At 39.1% G+C, this 16080-nt stretch overlaps 1 long non-coding RNA gene and 1 pseudogene across 1 annotated transcript; both read right to left on the bottom strand.

The window, feature by feature from the left end:
- Positions 1-3517: 3517 nt before the first annotated feature.
- LOC121041049 (uncharacterized) lies at positions 3518-15759 on the bottom strand. The gene is made up of 3 exons (XR_005795539.1): positions 15483-15759; positions 3835-3949; positions 3518-3720 (listed from the first exon to the last, which is right to left on the bottom strand). It is a non-coding gene; the product is annotated as an uncharacterized LOC121041049 (long non-coding RNA).
- LOC121041159 (uncharacterized) lies at positions 6359-6535 on the bottom strand (annotated as a pseudogene).
- Positions 15760-16080: the final 321 nt, after the last annotated feature.

Raw genomic sequence — 16080 nt, 5'->3', positions numbered from 1 at the left:
CAGGCTAACAGAAGTGACTGCTTAGGGCAGAAGAGAGCATTTGCCAAATGCAACGGGGTACCCTGTATTGGATCCTGCAACAGAGAAAAGACATTAGAGAAATACGAAAAAAAGTCTGGGGTTTAATTAAGAGCAATGTACCAGTATTGGGTTCTTAGCAGTGATAAAGTTACCATAGTGATGGGAGATGCAGGTAAGGGATATAGAGGAACTCTCTGTACCATCTTGTAACTTTTCAGTAAATCTGACATAATTCTAAAATAAAATTAAAAGATTATATAAATATTTTTAGGGGGAAAAAAGAGTATTTGTGACATGTTTACATTTTTCAGAACAGTACCATTTTTTTCTTAAAGATTTTACTTTTAAGTAATCTCTACACCCAATGTGGGGCTCAAACTTAACAACCCTGAGATCAAGAGTTGCATGCTCCACTGACTGAGCCAACTAGGTGCCCCCAGAACAGTGCCATTTACATGCAAGTGGCAATGGCAGCGTTTTTTGTGGCTGTTCATATTTCTTGGCAGACAAGATTATTACTAATGACAATCAGAATGACTAACATTTTGGAGCACTTATAATATCCAGCCTTTGTCCAGCAGACATTACACACATTCCCACATGTCATCTTCAAGACAATGCTTATAAACTAAGTAGGTGCTATCATCATCCTAACTTACAGATTAGAAAAGCCCTTAGAATAGTGCCTAGAATCTGGTAGTCAAAAATCAGGGATATCTATCTATCCATCTATTTTTACTATAGAAGCTAAGAAACTGGCCAGCCTGAGAACAACACAGTAACAATTCAAACCAAACTCTAAAAGGCTTCCAAACCTGGCACAAAAACAGACACTCAGATCAATGGAACAGAATAGAGAACCCAGAAATGGACCCACAAACATATGGCCAACTAATCTTTGACAAAGCAGGAAAGACTATCCAATGGAATAGAGACAGTCTCTTCAGCAAATGGTGATGGGAAAACTGGACAGCGACATGCAGAAAAATGAACCTGGACCACTTTCTTACACCATACACAAAAATAAACTCAAAATCGATGAAAGACCTCAATGTAAGACAGGAAGCCATCAAAATCCTCGAGGAGAAAGCAGGCAAAACCCTCTTTGATCTTGGCCACAGCAACTTCTTACTCAACACGTCTCCAGAGGGAAGGGAAATAAAGCAAAAATGAACCATTGGGACCTCATCAAAATAAAAAGCTTCCACACAGCGAAGGAAACAATCAGCAAAACTAAAAGGCAACCGACAGAATGGGAGAAGATATTTGCAAACAACATATCAGATAAAGGGTTAGTATCCAAAATCTATAAAGAACTTACCAAACTCAACACCCAAAAAACAAATAATCCACTGAAGAAATGGGCAAAAGACATGAATAGACACTTCTCCAAAGAAGACATCCAGATGGCCAACTGACATATGAAAAAATGCTCAACATCACTCATCAGCAGGGAAATACAAATCAAAACCACAAGGAGATACCACCTCACACCTGTCAGAATGGCTAACAACAGATGTTGACGAGGATGCAGAGAAAGAGGATCTCTTTTGCACTGCTGGTGGGAATGCAAGCTGGTGCAGCCACTCTGGAAAACCGTATGGAGGTTCCTCAAATAATTAAAAATAGAACTACCCTATGACCCAGCAATTGCACTACTAGGTATTTATCCAAGGGATACAGGTATGCTGTTTCGAAGGGACACATGCACCCCAATGTTTATAGCAGCACTATCCACAATAGCCAAAGTATGAAAAGAGCCCAAATGTCCATCAATAGATGAATGGATAAATAAGATGTGGTATACACACACACACACACACACACACACACACACACACACACACACACAAGAGTATTACTTGGCAATCAAAAATAATGAAATCTTCCCATTTGCAACTATGTGGATGGAACTAGAGGGTATTATGCTAAGTGAAATTAGTCAGAGAAAGACAAATATCATATGACTTCACTAACATGGACTTTAAGACACAGAACACATGAACACAAGGAAAGCAAAAATAATATAAAAACAGGGAGGGGGACAAAACATAAGAGACTCTTAAATATGGAGAACAAACAGAGGGTTACTGGAGGGGTTGTGGGAGGGGGGATGGGCTAAATGGGTAAGGGGCATTAAGGAATCTACTCTTGAAATCATTGTTGCACTATATGCTAACTAATTTGGATGTAAATTAAAAAAATAAAATTAAAAAAAATTTTAAAAGCTTCCAATCCCAACCTTGCCATTTACTAATGCTATGGTTTGGGCAAGTTTGTAAACAAAAGAAAGCTAATATCAGGGAGTGGATTTAAAAGTTTTTTTGAGAAATAACAAGTGTTGGTGAGGATGTGGATAAAAGGGAATGCTTCTGCACTGTTGGTGAGAATGTAAACTGGTGCATCCACTCTGGTAAACAATATGGAGGTTCCTCAAAAAATTAAAAATACAACTACCATATGATCTAGTAATTGCACTCCTGGACGTTTATCCAAAAAGAACAAAAACACTAATTGAAAAGATTTATACACTCCTACATTCATTGCAGCATTATTAACAATAGTTTAGATAAGGAAGTAACCCACTGATAGATGAATGAATAAAGAAGATACCACACACACACACCACACACACATACACACACACGAATATTATACAGCCATAAAAAAGGATGAACTGTTGCCATTTGTGACAATATGAACAGACCTAGATGGTATTGCGCTAAGTGAAATAAGTCAGAGAAAGACAAATACCATTAAGATTTCACTTATATGTAGAATGTGAAAAACAAATGAACAAACAAATAGAAACAAACTCATAAATATAGAGAACAAACTAGTGGTTGCCAGAGGGGAGGTGGGTAGGAGAACAGGCAAAATAGGTAAAGGGGACTGAGAGGAACAAACTTCCAGTTATAAAATAAGTAAGTCATGGGAATGAAAAGTATAGCATAGGGAATATTGTCAATAAAATTGTAATAACTTTGGGGGCACCTGGGTGGCTCAGTCGGTTAAGCATCCAACTCAAGTTTTTTGGCTCAGGTCATGACCTCATGGTTCGTGCAATTGAGCCCCATGTGGGGCTCTGCACTGATAGCACAGAGCCTGCTTGAGATTCTCTCTCTCTCTCCCTCTCTCTCTCTCTCTGCCCCTCCCCTGTTTGTGCAATATCTCTCTCAAAATAAATAAATAAACTTAAAAAAATAATGAAGACAATTGTTTATTATATATTTTTAAATTTTTTATTAAACTTACTTGAATAATATGAAAACACCCAGGCTACCATAGTGTTGTCCTGGGAGGTCAATAAAAAAATTCCATATATACCTTTCTTAAGAATCCTTGGCTACACCTCCAAATACAAGAACGAAATAAGAGCAAGCAGAGACAGTAAGGGAAACTATTAGCCCCCAGTAAGCACAGAAGCCACTAGGAAAAGAATGCTTGCAAATTTCTTTAGGGGTCAAAATGACTACAGTTCATTGGACCAGGCAGATTCCCATAACGACAAGCATTTCCTTAGGAGGGGAAAGTGGAAGAGGCAAATTATGAAGACAGTTTTGTGATGGCTGGGGTGGAAATGTCAGCAGGCAGAGGGGGAAGATTGGTTGGTGGTCAGCAGCCTTTGTTCATCTACATTTAATTCAACCCAACTGCTCTTTATTCAATATTTTCTTAGTGTCAGGATGATGTTAAACTCTGAGAAAGACACAAAGGTGAAAAAAGTAAAACAATGCCTAACTTCAGCAAGTTTACATCTAGTGGTATATTTCACCAGAAGAAAATAAGCAAACATGTGGCACAGGGGAATACCTTGAGTCTGAATCTTCTCTCCACCTCTCACTCCACACCTGGCCCAAGTTGTAGACTCTCTTCAGACCTCAGTAAGAATAATGTAATTAATATTTGCCTCGGAAGATGGTGAATACTGAAAAGGAGGAAAATGTCTATAATGTCTGACACAGAAAGAAGAGTTCCATCATAAATCAATATATATATTTTTTTACCCAACAAAAAGAGACAAATCTCTTATACCCCCAGTCACCCAACTCTTCATTTCAAACTAGACCTTGTCTCAAATGACTAGAAAGGGAGGTCACAGCAGAGTGTTAAGAGAAGAATTTTTGGTTTCAGAGATTGTAGGAGCCCAGGTTCAAAGAGTATAAAGACTACTGAGTGGGGACAGTAGTTCAAGAACGGACTTTGGGCGGCACCTGGGTGGCTCAGCCGGTTGGGCGTCCAACGTAAGCTCAGGTCATGATCTCATGGTTTGTGTGTTCGAGCCCCACATCGGGCTCTGTGCTGACAGCTCAGAGCCTGGAGCCTGCTTCGGATTCTGTGTCTCCTTCTCTCCCTGCCCCTCCTCCACTTGTGCTCTGTCTCTGTGTCTCAAAAATAAATAAATGTAAAAAAAAAATTTTTTTTAATGGACTTTGGAACCTTTCCACATTATTATGTCATCCATCTGCTCCCAACCTATCCCCAAAGATGGAGGTGCTGAGATCCAAACTATACATTGCTGACACCAAGCTTCTTACAACCTTAAAAAGTGCAAGCCCTTTCTAATCTATCTGCATAGACCTTCCCCACTCCCTTACCTGCCTAAAATGTGATACCTAGCACTTCTGGGCCCAAAACAGGTTGAGAAAACAACAAAACCCTAAGCCTGGAGGCATATAATTTATTCATTGATTCAACAAATATTTATTCAGCCCCTACTGTGTGCTCTGGAACATTTTCTTCTCCCTGCATTCCTGGGGCTGCCTCTCTCTATTCTACCCTTGCTGACACTGCAAACCTCTAGTTTATAATCTATTTACTGTTCCTTAGCCAATATCTCACCTCCTGACATGCGGGTCTACCATCCTTTTCTTCCACAATAGAATATTGTTCTGTTACACTCCTGTCCCCCAGGCTTTACTTCTTTCTTCCTGGCTGAATTCAAAGCTCTTAATCCCTTCATTATTCAGCTCCTCTTGGTTCTCTGCCTGCTCTCAACTCACCCATACCACAGCCCCTGAAAAGAGCAAATGGGGCTGTAATTCATTTGCTTGTGATGAGTCAACTTGTGAGCAATCTAACTCAACAAATTCTGTAAAAGTAATAATAGTAACAATAATAACCAGCACTTAAGACTGAGATTAGGGATAGGTTACAGTCATTAGTAATGACTAAGTCCAAGAACTAACTGTGGGAGTGAGTACATGAGGTAGGGTAGGGGCAAGGTCATTGGAGAAGGGGAATCTAAAGAAAACCAAGATAATGAAAAAATAACTTATGAGGATAAAACAATCATCAAGAAGTATGGCAGAAGTAGTGCAGGACAGAGGGATCTGGAGCTAAAATTTTAAGGAACGAGGGTGTGTGTTAGAAGAAGGAGGTAATAGAAGACTACAGGTAGGGTATAGCCTGATGACTTGAGAGTCAGAATTGGTTAGGAGCTCTGAGGGGTAAGGGGAATGCTCTGGAAGCAGTAATAAGGATAACCCCCTGTCTTAGTCCATTCACTCTGCTGTAACAAACTACCATTGACGTGGTGGCTTATAAACAACATTTATTTCTCATTGGAAATCCAAGATCAAGGCACTAGCAGAATCTGTGTCTGGTGAGAACTAGTTTCCTGGTCTATGGATGGCTATCTTCTCCTTTGTCCTTATGAGGCAGAAGGGGCAAGGGAGCTCTCCAGAATCTCTTTAATAAGGGCACTAATCTCATTCATAAGGGCTTCGCCCTTATGACCTAACCACCTACCAAGGGCCCCACCTCCTAAGAACATCACATTGGGGGCTAGGTTTCAACATTTGAATTTGGAGAGAGACAAAAACATTCAGTCTGCAGCACCCACCCTGCTTGTGGGCCCATGATATGAGGAGTGTGGGAGGAAAAAAAAGCCATCAGGAAAGGAACCAGTGTTTTCAAGAGAGCCAGGTCACCACTGTAGCAAGAAGCTGAAGAGAGTATCCAAGAAGTGAGGTAGAGGGAGGATGCCATGAAGTCACTGTGGAAGGGTTTCAGAAGTTGGGGAGCAGTGAGACATGGCATCAGAAAAGGGGCATAGGAGGCCACGTGGAGATCAGAGTCCAAAGAATGAGAGATGACCTGGGGGACCAAGGCTGACATTAAGGGGGGAGAGAGGCATGATGGGATTAACACAGGCCCCCAGGGCCAATAGCAGTGGCAAAGCTGTACATATTAGGGGCCAAGAGTGAGGGTTTTCCAGGAACACTCAGAGTTCTTGCCCAGTGCAAATTCATAATCTGTTAGGGGAGACCCATACATACTGACAGAAAAATGCACCCCAGATTACTTCTGGAATTCAAAGACTATGGAAGCCCATCAGAAGGCCACTCAACTCAGAGAAGGCCAAGGAAAATGAGATGGGAGTGGGGGGTGGGGTGGAGAATGGAAAGACAATTCCATAAAACTACCACCACCACAAGAAAATAATTGAGATGCTCCTCCTATGGCAATGAGTGTACTGCACTTGATCTTAGCCAAAAGGCCAAGAAGTGGTGCAATGAGACTTTGTATAAATGGACCACAAGTTTAATTTTTTTTTTTTTTTTTACATTTTATTTATTTTTGAGAGAGAGAGAGAGAGACAGAGCACAAGTGGGGGAGGGGCCGAGAGAGAGGGAGACACAGACTCTGAAGCAGGCTCCAGGCCCCGAGCTGTCAGCACAGAGCCCGATGCGGGGCTTGAACCCACGAACCGTGAGATCATGACCTGAGCCAAAGTCAGTTGCTTAACTGACTGAGCCACCCAGGCACCCCCACAAGTTTAAAATGTAGTGCAATATTTTAGATTCACACTATTTGAATAGTCTTTGATCTTGCAGATTGAAATGTATTGCTTTTGGCTAGAGAACTCTGCAAGATTACACAGCAAAGGGTGAATATATATTATCTTTAATGTAAGTTGTAAAATTCTACATAGATGGAAGTTAGAGATTTTCTGAGGGTAAAAAGTAGGAAACATTTTAAAATTAAAAGTCTAATATATTCATTCCTATCTTTTTATTACTTAAGATGTCTGAAATTATCTCCAGTATTTGGGGTGATGGGAACAGGGGAAAAATTAAATTGATGGACCATTCCCTGACTCCCACATTTAAACTAGCCATACTCCTTTTATGTCAACATTTGTTGAATGCTCAGATGTATCTTATGTAACCCTCATAACCCAAAGATGATAATTTCCATTTTACTGACAAAAAATCTAATGCTTAGAAAGATAAAAACACTTGCCAGCGTCCCACAGTGAAGAGCTAAAGGAAATTCACAATTCTGTTAAAACAACTGTACTTACCTTACACCATGATACAGTCACATTTTTAAGTTTTTAAGCTATTGGTGTTGTCGATACAAGTCACTGATTCACTTACCTCTTTCAGTGGTTTCAAGGAAGAACTCCAGTCGATTAGACCAGAAAAGGTTTTTACATAAAGTTGGATAAAATATAATGGGAAGAATCTTTCAGGAATTCTGCTGATTACAGGCTAGTTTAGCAAAGCGAAGTACAATTGTGTTCAGTAGAAGAAAAATATTGGAGACAGGTTGACAAGTTTGGCCAGCCAGAAAACCCTAATGGGAACACGTGTTATCACACCATGACTAGAGAGCTGATGTTGAAAATTGGCTTAGTCTGCATAGCATCCTCATTTAAAAAACAAGCAAATAAAAAAGACATCAGTCGACCCATAGAGATGGCCTACTATTCAAATGTAGAGCACTGGGACACCCGGATGGCTCAGTCCATTGAGTGTCTTGACTTCAGCTCCTGGGATCAAGCTCTCAGTCTGGCTCCATGCTGAGTGTAATGCCTGCTTAAGATTCTTTCTCAATGTGTCTCTCTCTCCCCACCCTTCTCCCCTGCTCGTATGTGCATTCTCTCTCTCTCTCTCTCTCTCTCTCTCTCTCTCTCTCTCTGAAGAAAAATGTAGAGTATTTACTCATGTTAGATCTATGAGAACATGTTTTACAAACACAAAAAAGTTCAATCAGGAGTGATGAGACAACCATATATCAATCTGCATCAACATTTATGGAATTCAGATAAAAAATCTGCAGAGCCCTAATGCAGGTCAGATGAACCCCAGGATTTTGTGAGACACACTTTAAACACCTAAATCAATTAAAAACTATTAGTATTCCTTTGCATGGCTATCCTATGTATTATTTAAATAATGCCCTACATGTGGGGAGTTTGGTTAGTTCTATTTTTCCCCAATGAAAATAACACTGTAATTAATACCCTTGTATATATATTTTGGCATAATTCGTTGTTTCCTTAGAAAAAATTCCTAGAAATGCTGGGTCAAAGCACAGATGTATTTTTGAACTTTTTGGTAGACATTGCCAAAATGCCCTCCACATATTCAAATACTGGGTTGAGATTTCTAGCTCAGTGAAAGGAATAAAAGGAAGAGATTAGTTTAGGGATCCTGGGTTTTAACCCTAGCTTCACCACTTGTTAGCTGTGTGGCCTTGGGCAAGTTACTTAACCATTCTGTGTCTCTGTTTCCTTACCTATAAATTGGGTATAATCAGTTCTCACCTCATAAAGTTGCTGTTAAGAATTAAATAAACTAGGGGTGCCTGAGTGGCTCAGTCGGTTAAGCGTCCGACTTCGGCTCAGGTCATGGTATCACGGTCTGTGAGTTCGAGCCCCACATCGGGCTCTGTGCTGACAGCTCAAAGCCTGGAGCCTGCTTCGGATTCTGTGTCTCCCTCTCTCTCTGACCCTCCCCCATTCATGCTTTGTCTCTCTCTGTCTCAAAAATAAATAAAACATTTAAAAAAAAGAATTAAATAAACTAATGTGTATAAAGCTCTTAAAACAGAGACTGACTTATAGTATGCCTTACATAAGTGTTCACTATCATAATTATTCCTGGTTCTTAGACATTGGGATTTCAAAAGCCAATTTAAAAAAAAAAGAATTTAAGGCAATCAATATGAGTTTGACTTTTTTTTTACTTTACCAAAATAAAAACATTTTTTAAAAACCCAGTACATAAGCAATATTTCATAGAAAAAATATATCTTAATAACACTAAAAATTTAGGGAGAATACAGTATCAAAATAAATGACTTTTATTAATATATTTAGCTTTAACAAAGATTTTGTACATTATATTTATTTTTCTCATTTCTCTATGGAGCAGTGAACATGCTATTTGTTTACTGTTTGAGAACAAATGGACAGTCATATTTTCTAGAACTCTTACATTTCTATTTTTTACTCATTAATAGTTAAAAGTTTTTAATTTTTAGGAAAAAATAATCATAAAATTATTGACAGTAGCTTTTGTGAATTATGTGAACAAAAGATAATAGGATCCTAAGGTCAGCTTACTGGCTTTACAAGATGCAAATAACAGAGGAAAGGAAACATTCTTTTAGATGGCTCTGAAAGAAAATAAAAGTGAAGCTTTTGGCCAAGAAACTTGACATCCCTACTTTTATTCTGATAGAGAAGTGCCTATGAAGCTGTTGAAGTGGAAATAAAATTTCTGAGTCTCTAAGGGCCACATCATTTATGGGGGAGCCAGGATTGGAATTAATTCCCAGCAAGACCCAAAAAGGAACACAAAAACCATGTGAACTGCACTAATGGCAAAGCAATTGATCAATGTGCAATTGTCTCCATCTTAAAAACCATTTGTTTGGGATGAATAATGAATGCTATTGCATTATTTGTTGACCAGTTTTCTAAGTCATTTGTTAATTGTCAGGCACACATTGAACAAATATCTAATTATAATCACTAGCATTTGATGAGAATTCACCAGGTGCCTTGCACTGTGTGTTGCATTCCCTCATTTCATCGTGACAGCCATTCTCTAAGGGAGTATTGCTCTAACTTCCTTTTTGAAGGTGACAAACTGACATAGAGAAGCTAAATCAAAGCCTTGCTCTAAAGTTACACAGATGGAACCAGAACACAAACCTAGTCTAGCTGACACCAGAGGTCTCACTCTTAACCAGGGTGTCACATTACCATTCCAGACCTATTTTATCTTTTTGATTTGATTTTATTTTAATCTGGTATTTTATCATTTTTAAATGTTAAGGAGAAAATACGGTGTTTCTACCTAACAAGAAAAGAAAACACAGACTATCATCATTAGTAAGTATCCTGGATTAGACCTGAACTAAAAGGAATCTTCCATCCCAGGCTAGGTTCCCTACTTACTCTGTTGACCTTAGTAGATTCCAGCTTTAGCTTTCTAATCTCTTTTTTTGAAATGAGTGATATCTAAAGTTCTGTCAGCCAAGGAATTTTTAGGGGTAAAGATTCAATTGATTTCTTCTTTCCTTAAATTGAAAATTGGCTCTTGGGGTGCCTGGGTGGCTCAGTCGGTTCAGTGTCCGACTTCAGCTCAGGTCATGATCTCACAGTCTGTAAGTTTGAGCTCCGCGTCGGGCTCTGTGCTGACAGCTCAGAGCCTGGAGCCTGCTTCGGATTCTGTCTCCCTCTCTCTCTGCCCCTTCCCCACTCATGCTCTGTCTCTCTCTGTCAAAAATAAATAAACATTAAAAAAGATTTTCAATTGAAAATTGGCTCTAGTTAACAATTTAGGTGGGGCATATGGTGGGAAAGGAAGACAACACTAAGAATCTTAAGAATTATTTTGGAAGATTACTTAGTATTTAGTATTTTTAAAAGCTTCCTTTTTTTTTTTTTAAGTTTATGTATTTATTTTGAGGGAGTCTGACAGCCCAAAAGCGGGAGAGGGACAGAGAGAGTCCCAAGCAGATTCCATGCTGTTGGCACAGAGCCTGACTTGGGGCTTAAATCACGAACCATGAGATCATGACCTGAGCTGAAATCAAGAGTTGAACGCTTAACTGATTAAGCCACCCAGGTGCCCCTAGTATTCAGTATTACTTAGAAGATCATTTCTTTTATTAGTTATACATCTAGGAAGGTCTTAACAATTACAGGCACACATAAAGAAGAAATTTGTCTATGAACTATGGTACTGAAAACTCTCAAGGACTATGAAGGCTCTGAGATTGTATCTTACTTGTAAATTAACCAGTAAGCCTACCACAGTTTTATGCATGCTGGTAAAAGACATGAGACTCCTGAGTCAGACACAAAGTATATTATTCCTCATATCAATGCCAGTAGCCAGAGTATCAGCACTCTCTTACACTGGTTCCCAGAGTCTCAATCCCCACAAGGTGACATGAAAGGGCCCAGATAACATCTGCACATGCACTGGTTTGCAATACAGGGGAGGAACGCTGAATCTTTTATAATAGGCAGCAAATAAGCCTGTTCCTTTTCTCCAGAAGGAGACAGGACCTCTATTTTCCAAGACCATTCACTATACAAACATCCTTGAAAGGATAGTCTAGAACAAATACAGTCAGTGCATCTGCTCACAAGATAGGCAGAAATTTGAGAGGCCCGTGGAAAATGTCTCCCAACACTGACCATTCTGCTTGTTAGAAGAATACATGTTTGAAGACTGTATCTTACTTAGAGCCATAGATTTTTATAAATGTTATAGTGGCGACAAATTATTCACCAGGATCTTGGATTATTCCTTTTCAAAAAAGTCAGTTGTGCCACTATGCCTGTCATATTTTCTACATATCCTAATGAGTCAATACAGATTTTTTTAAGTTTATTTATTGCTTCTGAGAGAGAGAGGGACCACATGTGCATGGGGGAGGGGCAGAGAGAGAATCCCAAGCAGACTCCACGCTGTCAGCACAGAGTCTGACATGGGGTTCAATCCCACAAACCCCAAGAGCATAACCTGAGCCAAGACCAAGAGTTGGACACCTAACCGACTGAGCCATCCAGGTGCCCCCAATACAGATTTTAATAATAAAATTTTCACACAATATAAAATGTGGTATGGAAACTCACCCAGAGCATCCCAAAGTCAACATGCTGTAAATACACAACATGAGCATTTGCACTAAGACTGCTGATTATAATATTCTAGACAAAATCATTTCAGTAAACAGCTATGAGGTGTTTTTTAAAGTCTGAATCTTAAAGCCTCGATTGGATGATACCGAATCCCCATTTACTCATTATCTCTTGTGAGAGATAAATTGAAAGGAGGAGAGTTCTCTCTTAGGGACAGTTTTCTTATAAGAATACAAAATTTTGAGTTACTTTCCTTCTGATCCATCAATACTGTCCTCACTCCTAAAATTACACTAGTTCCTTCTTCCCAATGGCTCACAGGATTCTGAGTCTCACAGAACCACCTTTTAATAATTAAAAGCTAATACAATGAGATTCAGAGATCTGTGTTCAGAAAACGCCTTGTTAAGTATGCACTGTTAAGTACTTAACAGTGATGCTGAGTAGCAGCAAGTTACAAAAATTAAACTTAAAAGCAAACCATTCTGTTCCTCATATCCATGAGTTTATAGTTACAGTTTATCCATGCAAGCCATTTTCATTGCCTTTCCCCTATTTCCTTGAATGTTACTCTATTTATGTCTTACAGTTTCCCCATTTACTCCCACAAGCCAGTTCCATGCACCATTCATAAAACGAAACAGTAGCAAAGATCTGCTGCTTCAAAATGAGGACATATATCCTTTTCCCCAAATTTATTTCACCCAAGTATAAACACCCACTGACAAAAAGATGTGGAAAATATGGTGTGATTGAGAACTGCATCTCATATATTGGTTTTTTTTTAAAATAATATTTGTGTAGCAGAGTGTTATATATTTGTGTTTCTGTGGCTTTGGAAACACAACATTAGCAAATGTAAAATATAATTTTGTCTCCTAATTTCAATAAAGCGTGCTTTGGCAAATGTCTAGAAATAAACTCAAAATGTGATTGAAAGCCAATTTTTGTTGTTTTTTAAAAAAATGTAACATTCAACCAAATCAGAGGTTGGTTTCAAAAGAAATGTCACTCTCCTTCTTTGAATGGCATAACACACACACACACACACACACACAAATACACACGCCCTGAAGAATACTTAACAAGAGCTAAGCTCTAAAATTAAAGAATCTAGGGGCGCCTGGGTGGCTCAGTCGGTTGAGCGTCCGACTTCGGCTCAGGTCATGATCTCACAGTCCATGAGTTCGAGCCCCACGTTGGGCTCTGTGCTGACGGCTCAGAGCCTGGAGCCTGTTTCGGATTCTGTGTCTCCCTCTCTCTCTGACCCTCCCCCATTCATGCTCTGTCTCTCTCTGTCTCAAAAATAAATAAACGTTAAAAAAAATGGAAAAAAAAATTAAAGAATCTATAGAAAATACAATGATGCACCTGAAAATTATTTTCATTCTCTCCTTTGTGTGAAATTCAATCACATAGAAAGCAAACAAATGGAGCAAACAATGAAAATGGCACATGGGATTTTTTTCAATTACTGTAAACTGCACTCTCTAACACAAAAAGACCACTTATGCAGCAATTGCATCTAATGATGTACATTGTTCTCCTGTCAGGCTATTTCTGATTTTAAAAATGCTGTTTCTTGGGACCTCATAACACTAAATCCAGTATGAACTCCTTTATAATAAGAAACTAACTCTTCCCAGAAATGCAAACTTAATATTGCTTTTATCATGATGTGTCAAAAAAAAAAAAAAAGCCCACAAAAAAAGAAACCTTGAAACTTTGACAATACGAAGAAAGACACAATATGGTATTTATATCTTTCTAGAAATATTTCATTGAGTCTACTGTGACCATTCTAAGGCAGCAAAAATGACAAGTATGAAATTTCATTGCTTTAACTTAGTTCTAACGTATTGCTTTAGAATTAAAAAAAAAACAAGCTACTCTAATATATAAATGCAGCCCTTATAAAAATACCAAAACATACATTTAACAGATTAATCTTCTAGAAAACTAAAATACACAAAATTCTTCTTTGTACTCCCTTCAAAAGCAATCTCTTATATTTATAAGATGACTCAAGAACAATTAAAATTTTCCTCCAAAAAACAAACAAAAAAACTAATTTAACACATCTCCTCATAACACATATCCAGGAGAATGATACCAAGAGGCTGTCTTAATTAAAAAATATTTTTATTGATATTCATATATAATTATCTCTCTAGAACCACATTATGTGAAAGAATATATGTTTATTAATGTTAATTAGTATACATTTCTCTCTATATATAACTACACCATGGGAAAGGACTGCAACCTCAAATTGAACTGGAGGATATTATATGAGGAATCTCATGCACATGCCCTCAGAAGAACAGAACTTAAGAACTGAGACACTGATTTCCCACAAACAGCTGATTTACAGAAGATGGGGCTTGTCTCCTCATCAGTGAACATCCAACAAGAATCTCTCCTCATCCTCCAGCCAATGAACTTACCGCCTGGACTCTGGTTAGACTTTCCCATCTTTGCATTCCTTGTTCACAAGTCCACCCCAAACCCTTATAGCTCGCTACAGCATGAATTTCCCAAATTGCAATTCCTCCACTATTCCCAAATAAACTCAATTTCTGGTCCTTTGAGCTTGCCTCAGTTTACCTCTTTCTTTAGGCTGACATATGTGTCACATATATGTCACTTTCCAAACCTATGTCATTTGGGCTTGAATTGATAAGACATACAAGATGTAAATGACTTACTGCAGATGCCCTCCTCCTCCCAGATAGATTCAATTGCTTTAATGGGGAACAATCCCTTGAGCCAGAAGAAATTTAAACATCCATGACAGCTGTGGTGACATTTCAAGCTCTTCTGCCACATTCAAAACAGACTCTACCACCCACCTGCTCTCATGCCTCAAAACGGTGATACCTATTGGTGAAAGCCTTGGAGTTCTACTCACATACACCTGAGACGATGGGACAACCAGGTGACAGATCTCACCACCTGCCGGTCCTCTTTCTGGAGACGATGTAGTATGGTGGAAAGAGCACTGGGTTTTGGAGTCAGACAAACCTGGAATCCAAACTATTTGCTCCCCATATTGAGCCTTGGGCTAGTGGCTTTATAACTCTGAGTTTTAGGTGTCCTCAACCAGCCTTCAGGGTTGTAGTGAAGATTAGATAACATATGTAGAGCTTCAGGAAGAATGCATGACAGTGATAGGCAGGCATGAGGGAGCCCTCCTGGTGGGGGAAGTAGGACAGGTTCCAAAATTTTGAAGGAGTTAAAGTATTTGTGAGATGTCTGAAAACTTGGTCTTGGGCAAATCCTGAACATCACTATCAAGGATGGGAATTGTTTTGTTCATACATTCCTTTATCCACTGCATACACATTTATTGAGCTTCTTATCTAGGCTAGTAAGGGAGACAGACTCATGCATTACTCGTTATTAAGGCACAGGTGCTATGACATAGGTTAGCTGAAGGAAGGGTTGGAAATGGCAGTAAGGTTCTCAAAACAAAAGGGGACTTCCAGGTCAAGTCACATATAGTCAGAGAGGATTTAGTAGAAGAACACTGCAGGGGAGTTTCAGGGCCACCGACGGTTCATACCTGTCTCTCTAGGAGTCTGTAGTGGGGAGCAATTGCACACCTTCTAGTGACCAGCAGGGTGGTTTCTCGGTCGCCACTGTGGCAGGGACTCACAAGGGGAGAGGTTGCGAGTACATTCAGGCCACAAGGAGTTCCAGGCTTCCTTCCAGATCACTGGACCTTCACAAAGTGAATGGACTTCACTACCACCAATTTGAGAGAGCGGTTTAGTTACAAAGGAGAACCTGTGAGGCATAGAGAAGGTTTTCAGCTATTATATCCTTCCAGATGGGATGAGGGGATCAGATGCATTGTATACTTGATAATACAAATAACCAATCAAAAGTTTCAAATATAGAGTGGATTGATGAATAATGAAGTGACAGCTGCTTCTGCTTCTCTGATTCTATACATTCCTGATTGTGTTGATGATGACAATGATGATGATTATAAAAATAATAACAGCAGCTACCATATTCTGGATGTTTCTTATGTACCAGGCAATGATTTGAGATAGACAACTGTTACGCCCATTTACAAATGAGCAAACTGAGAAACTGAGAGATTAAGTTAATTAGCTAAAGGCTACACAAATAGGAAGTGATGGAGCTGGATTTCA

The sequence above is a fragment of the Herpailurus yagouaroundi genome, unplaced genomic scaffold, assembly GCF_014898765.1.
Source record: "Herpailurus yagouaroundi ecotype Mexico unplaced genomic scaffold, PumYag 182, whole genome shotgun sequence".
Lineage (NCBI taxonomy): Eukaryota > Metazoa > Chordata > Mammalia > Carnivora > Felidae > Herpailurus > Herpailurus yagouaroundi.
This window is presented reverse-complemented; position numbering and strand designations above follow the sequence as displayed.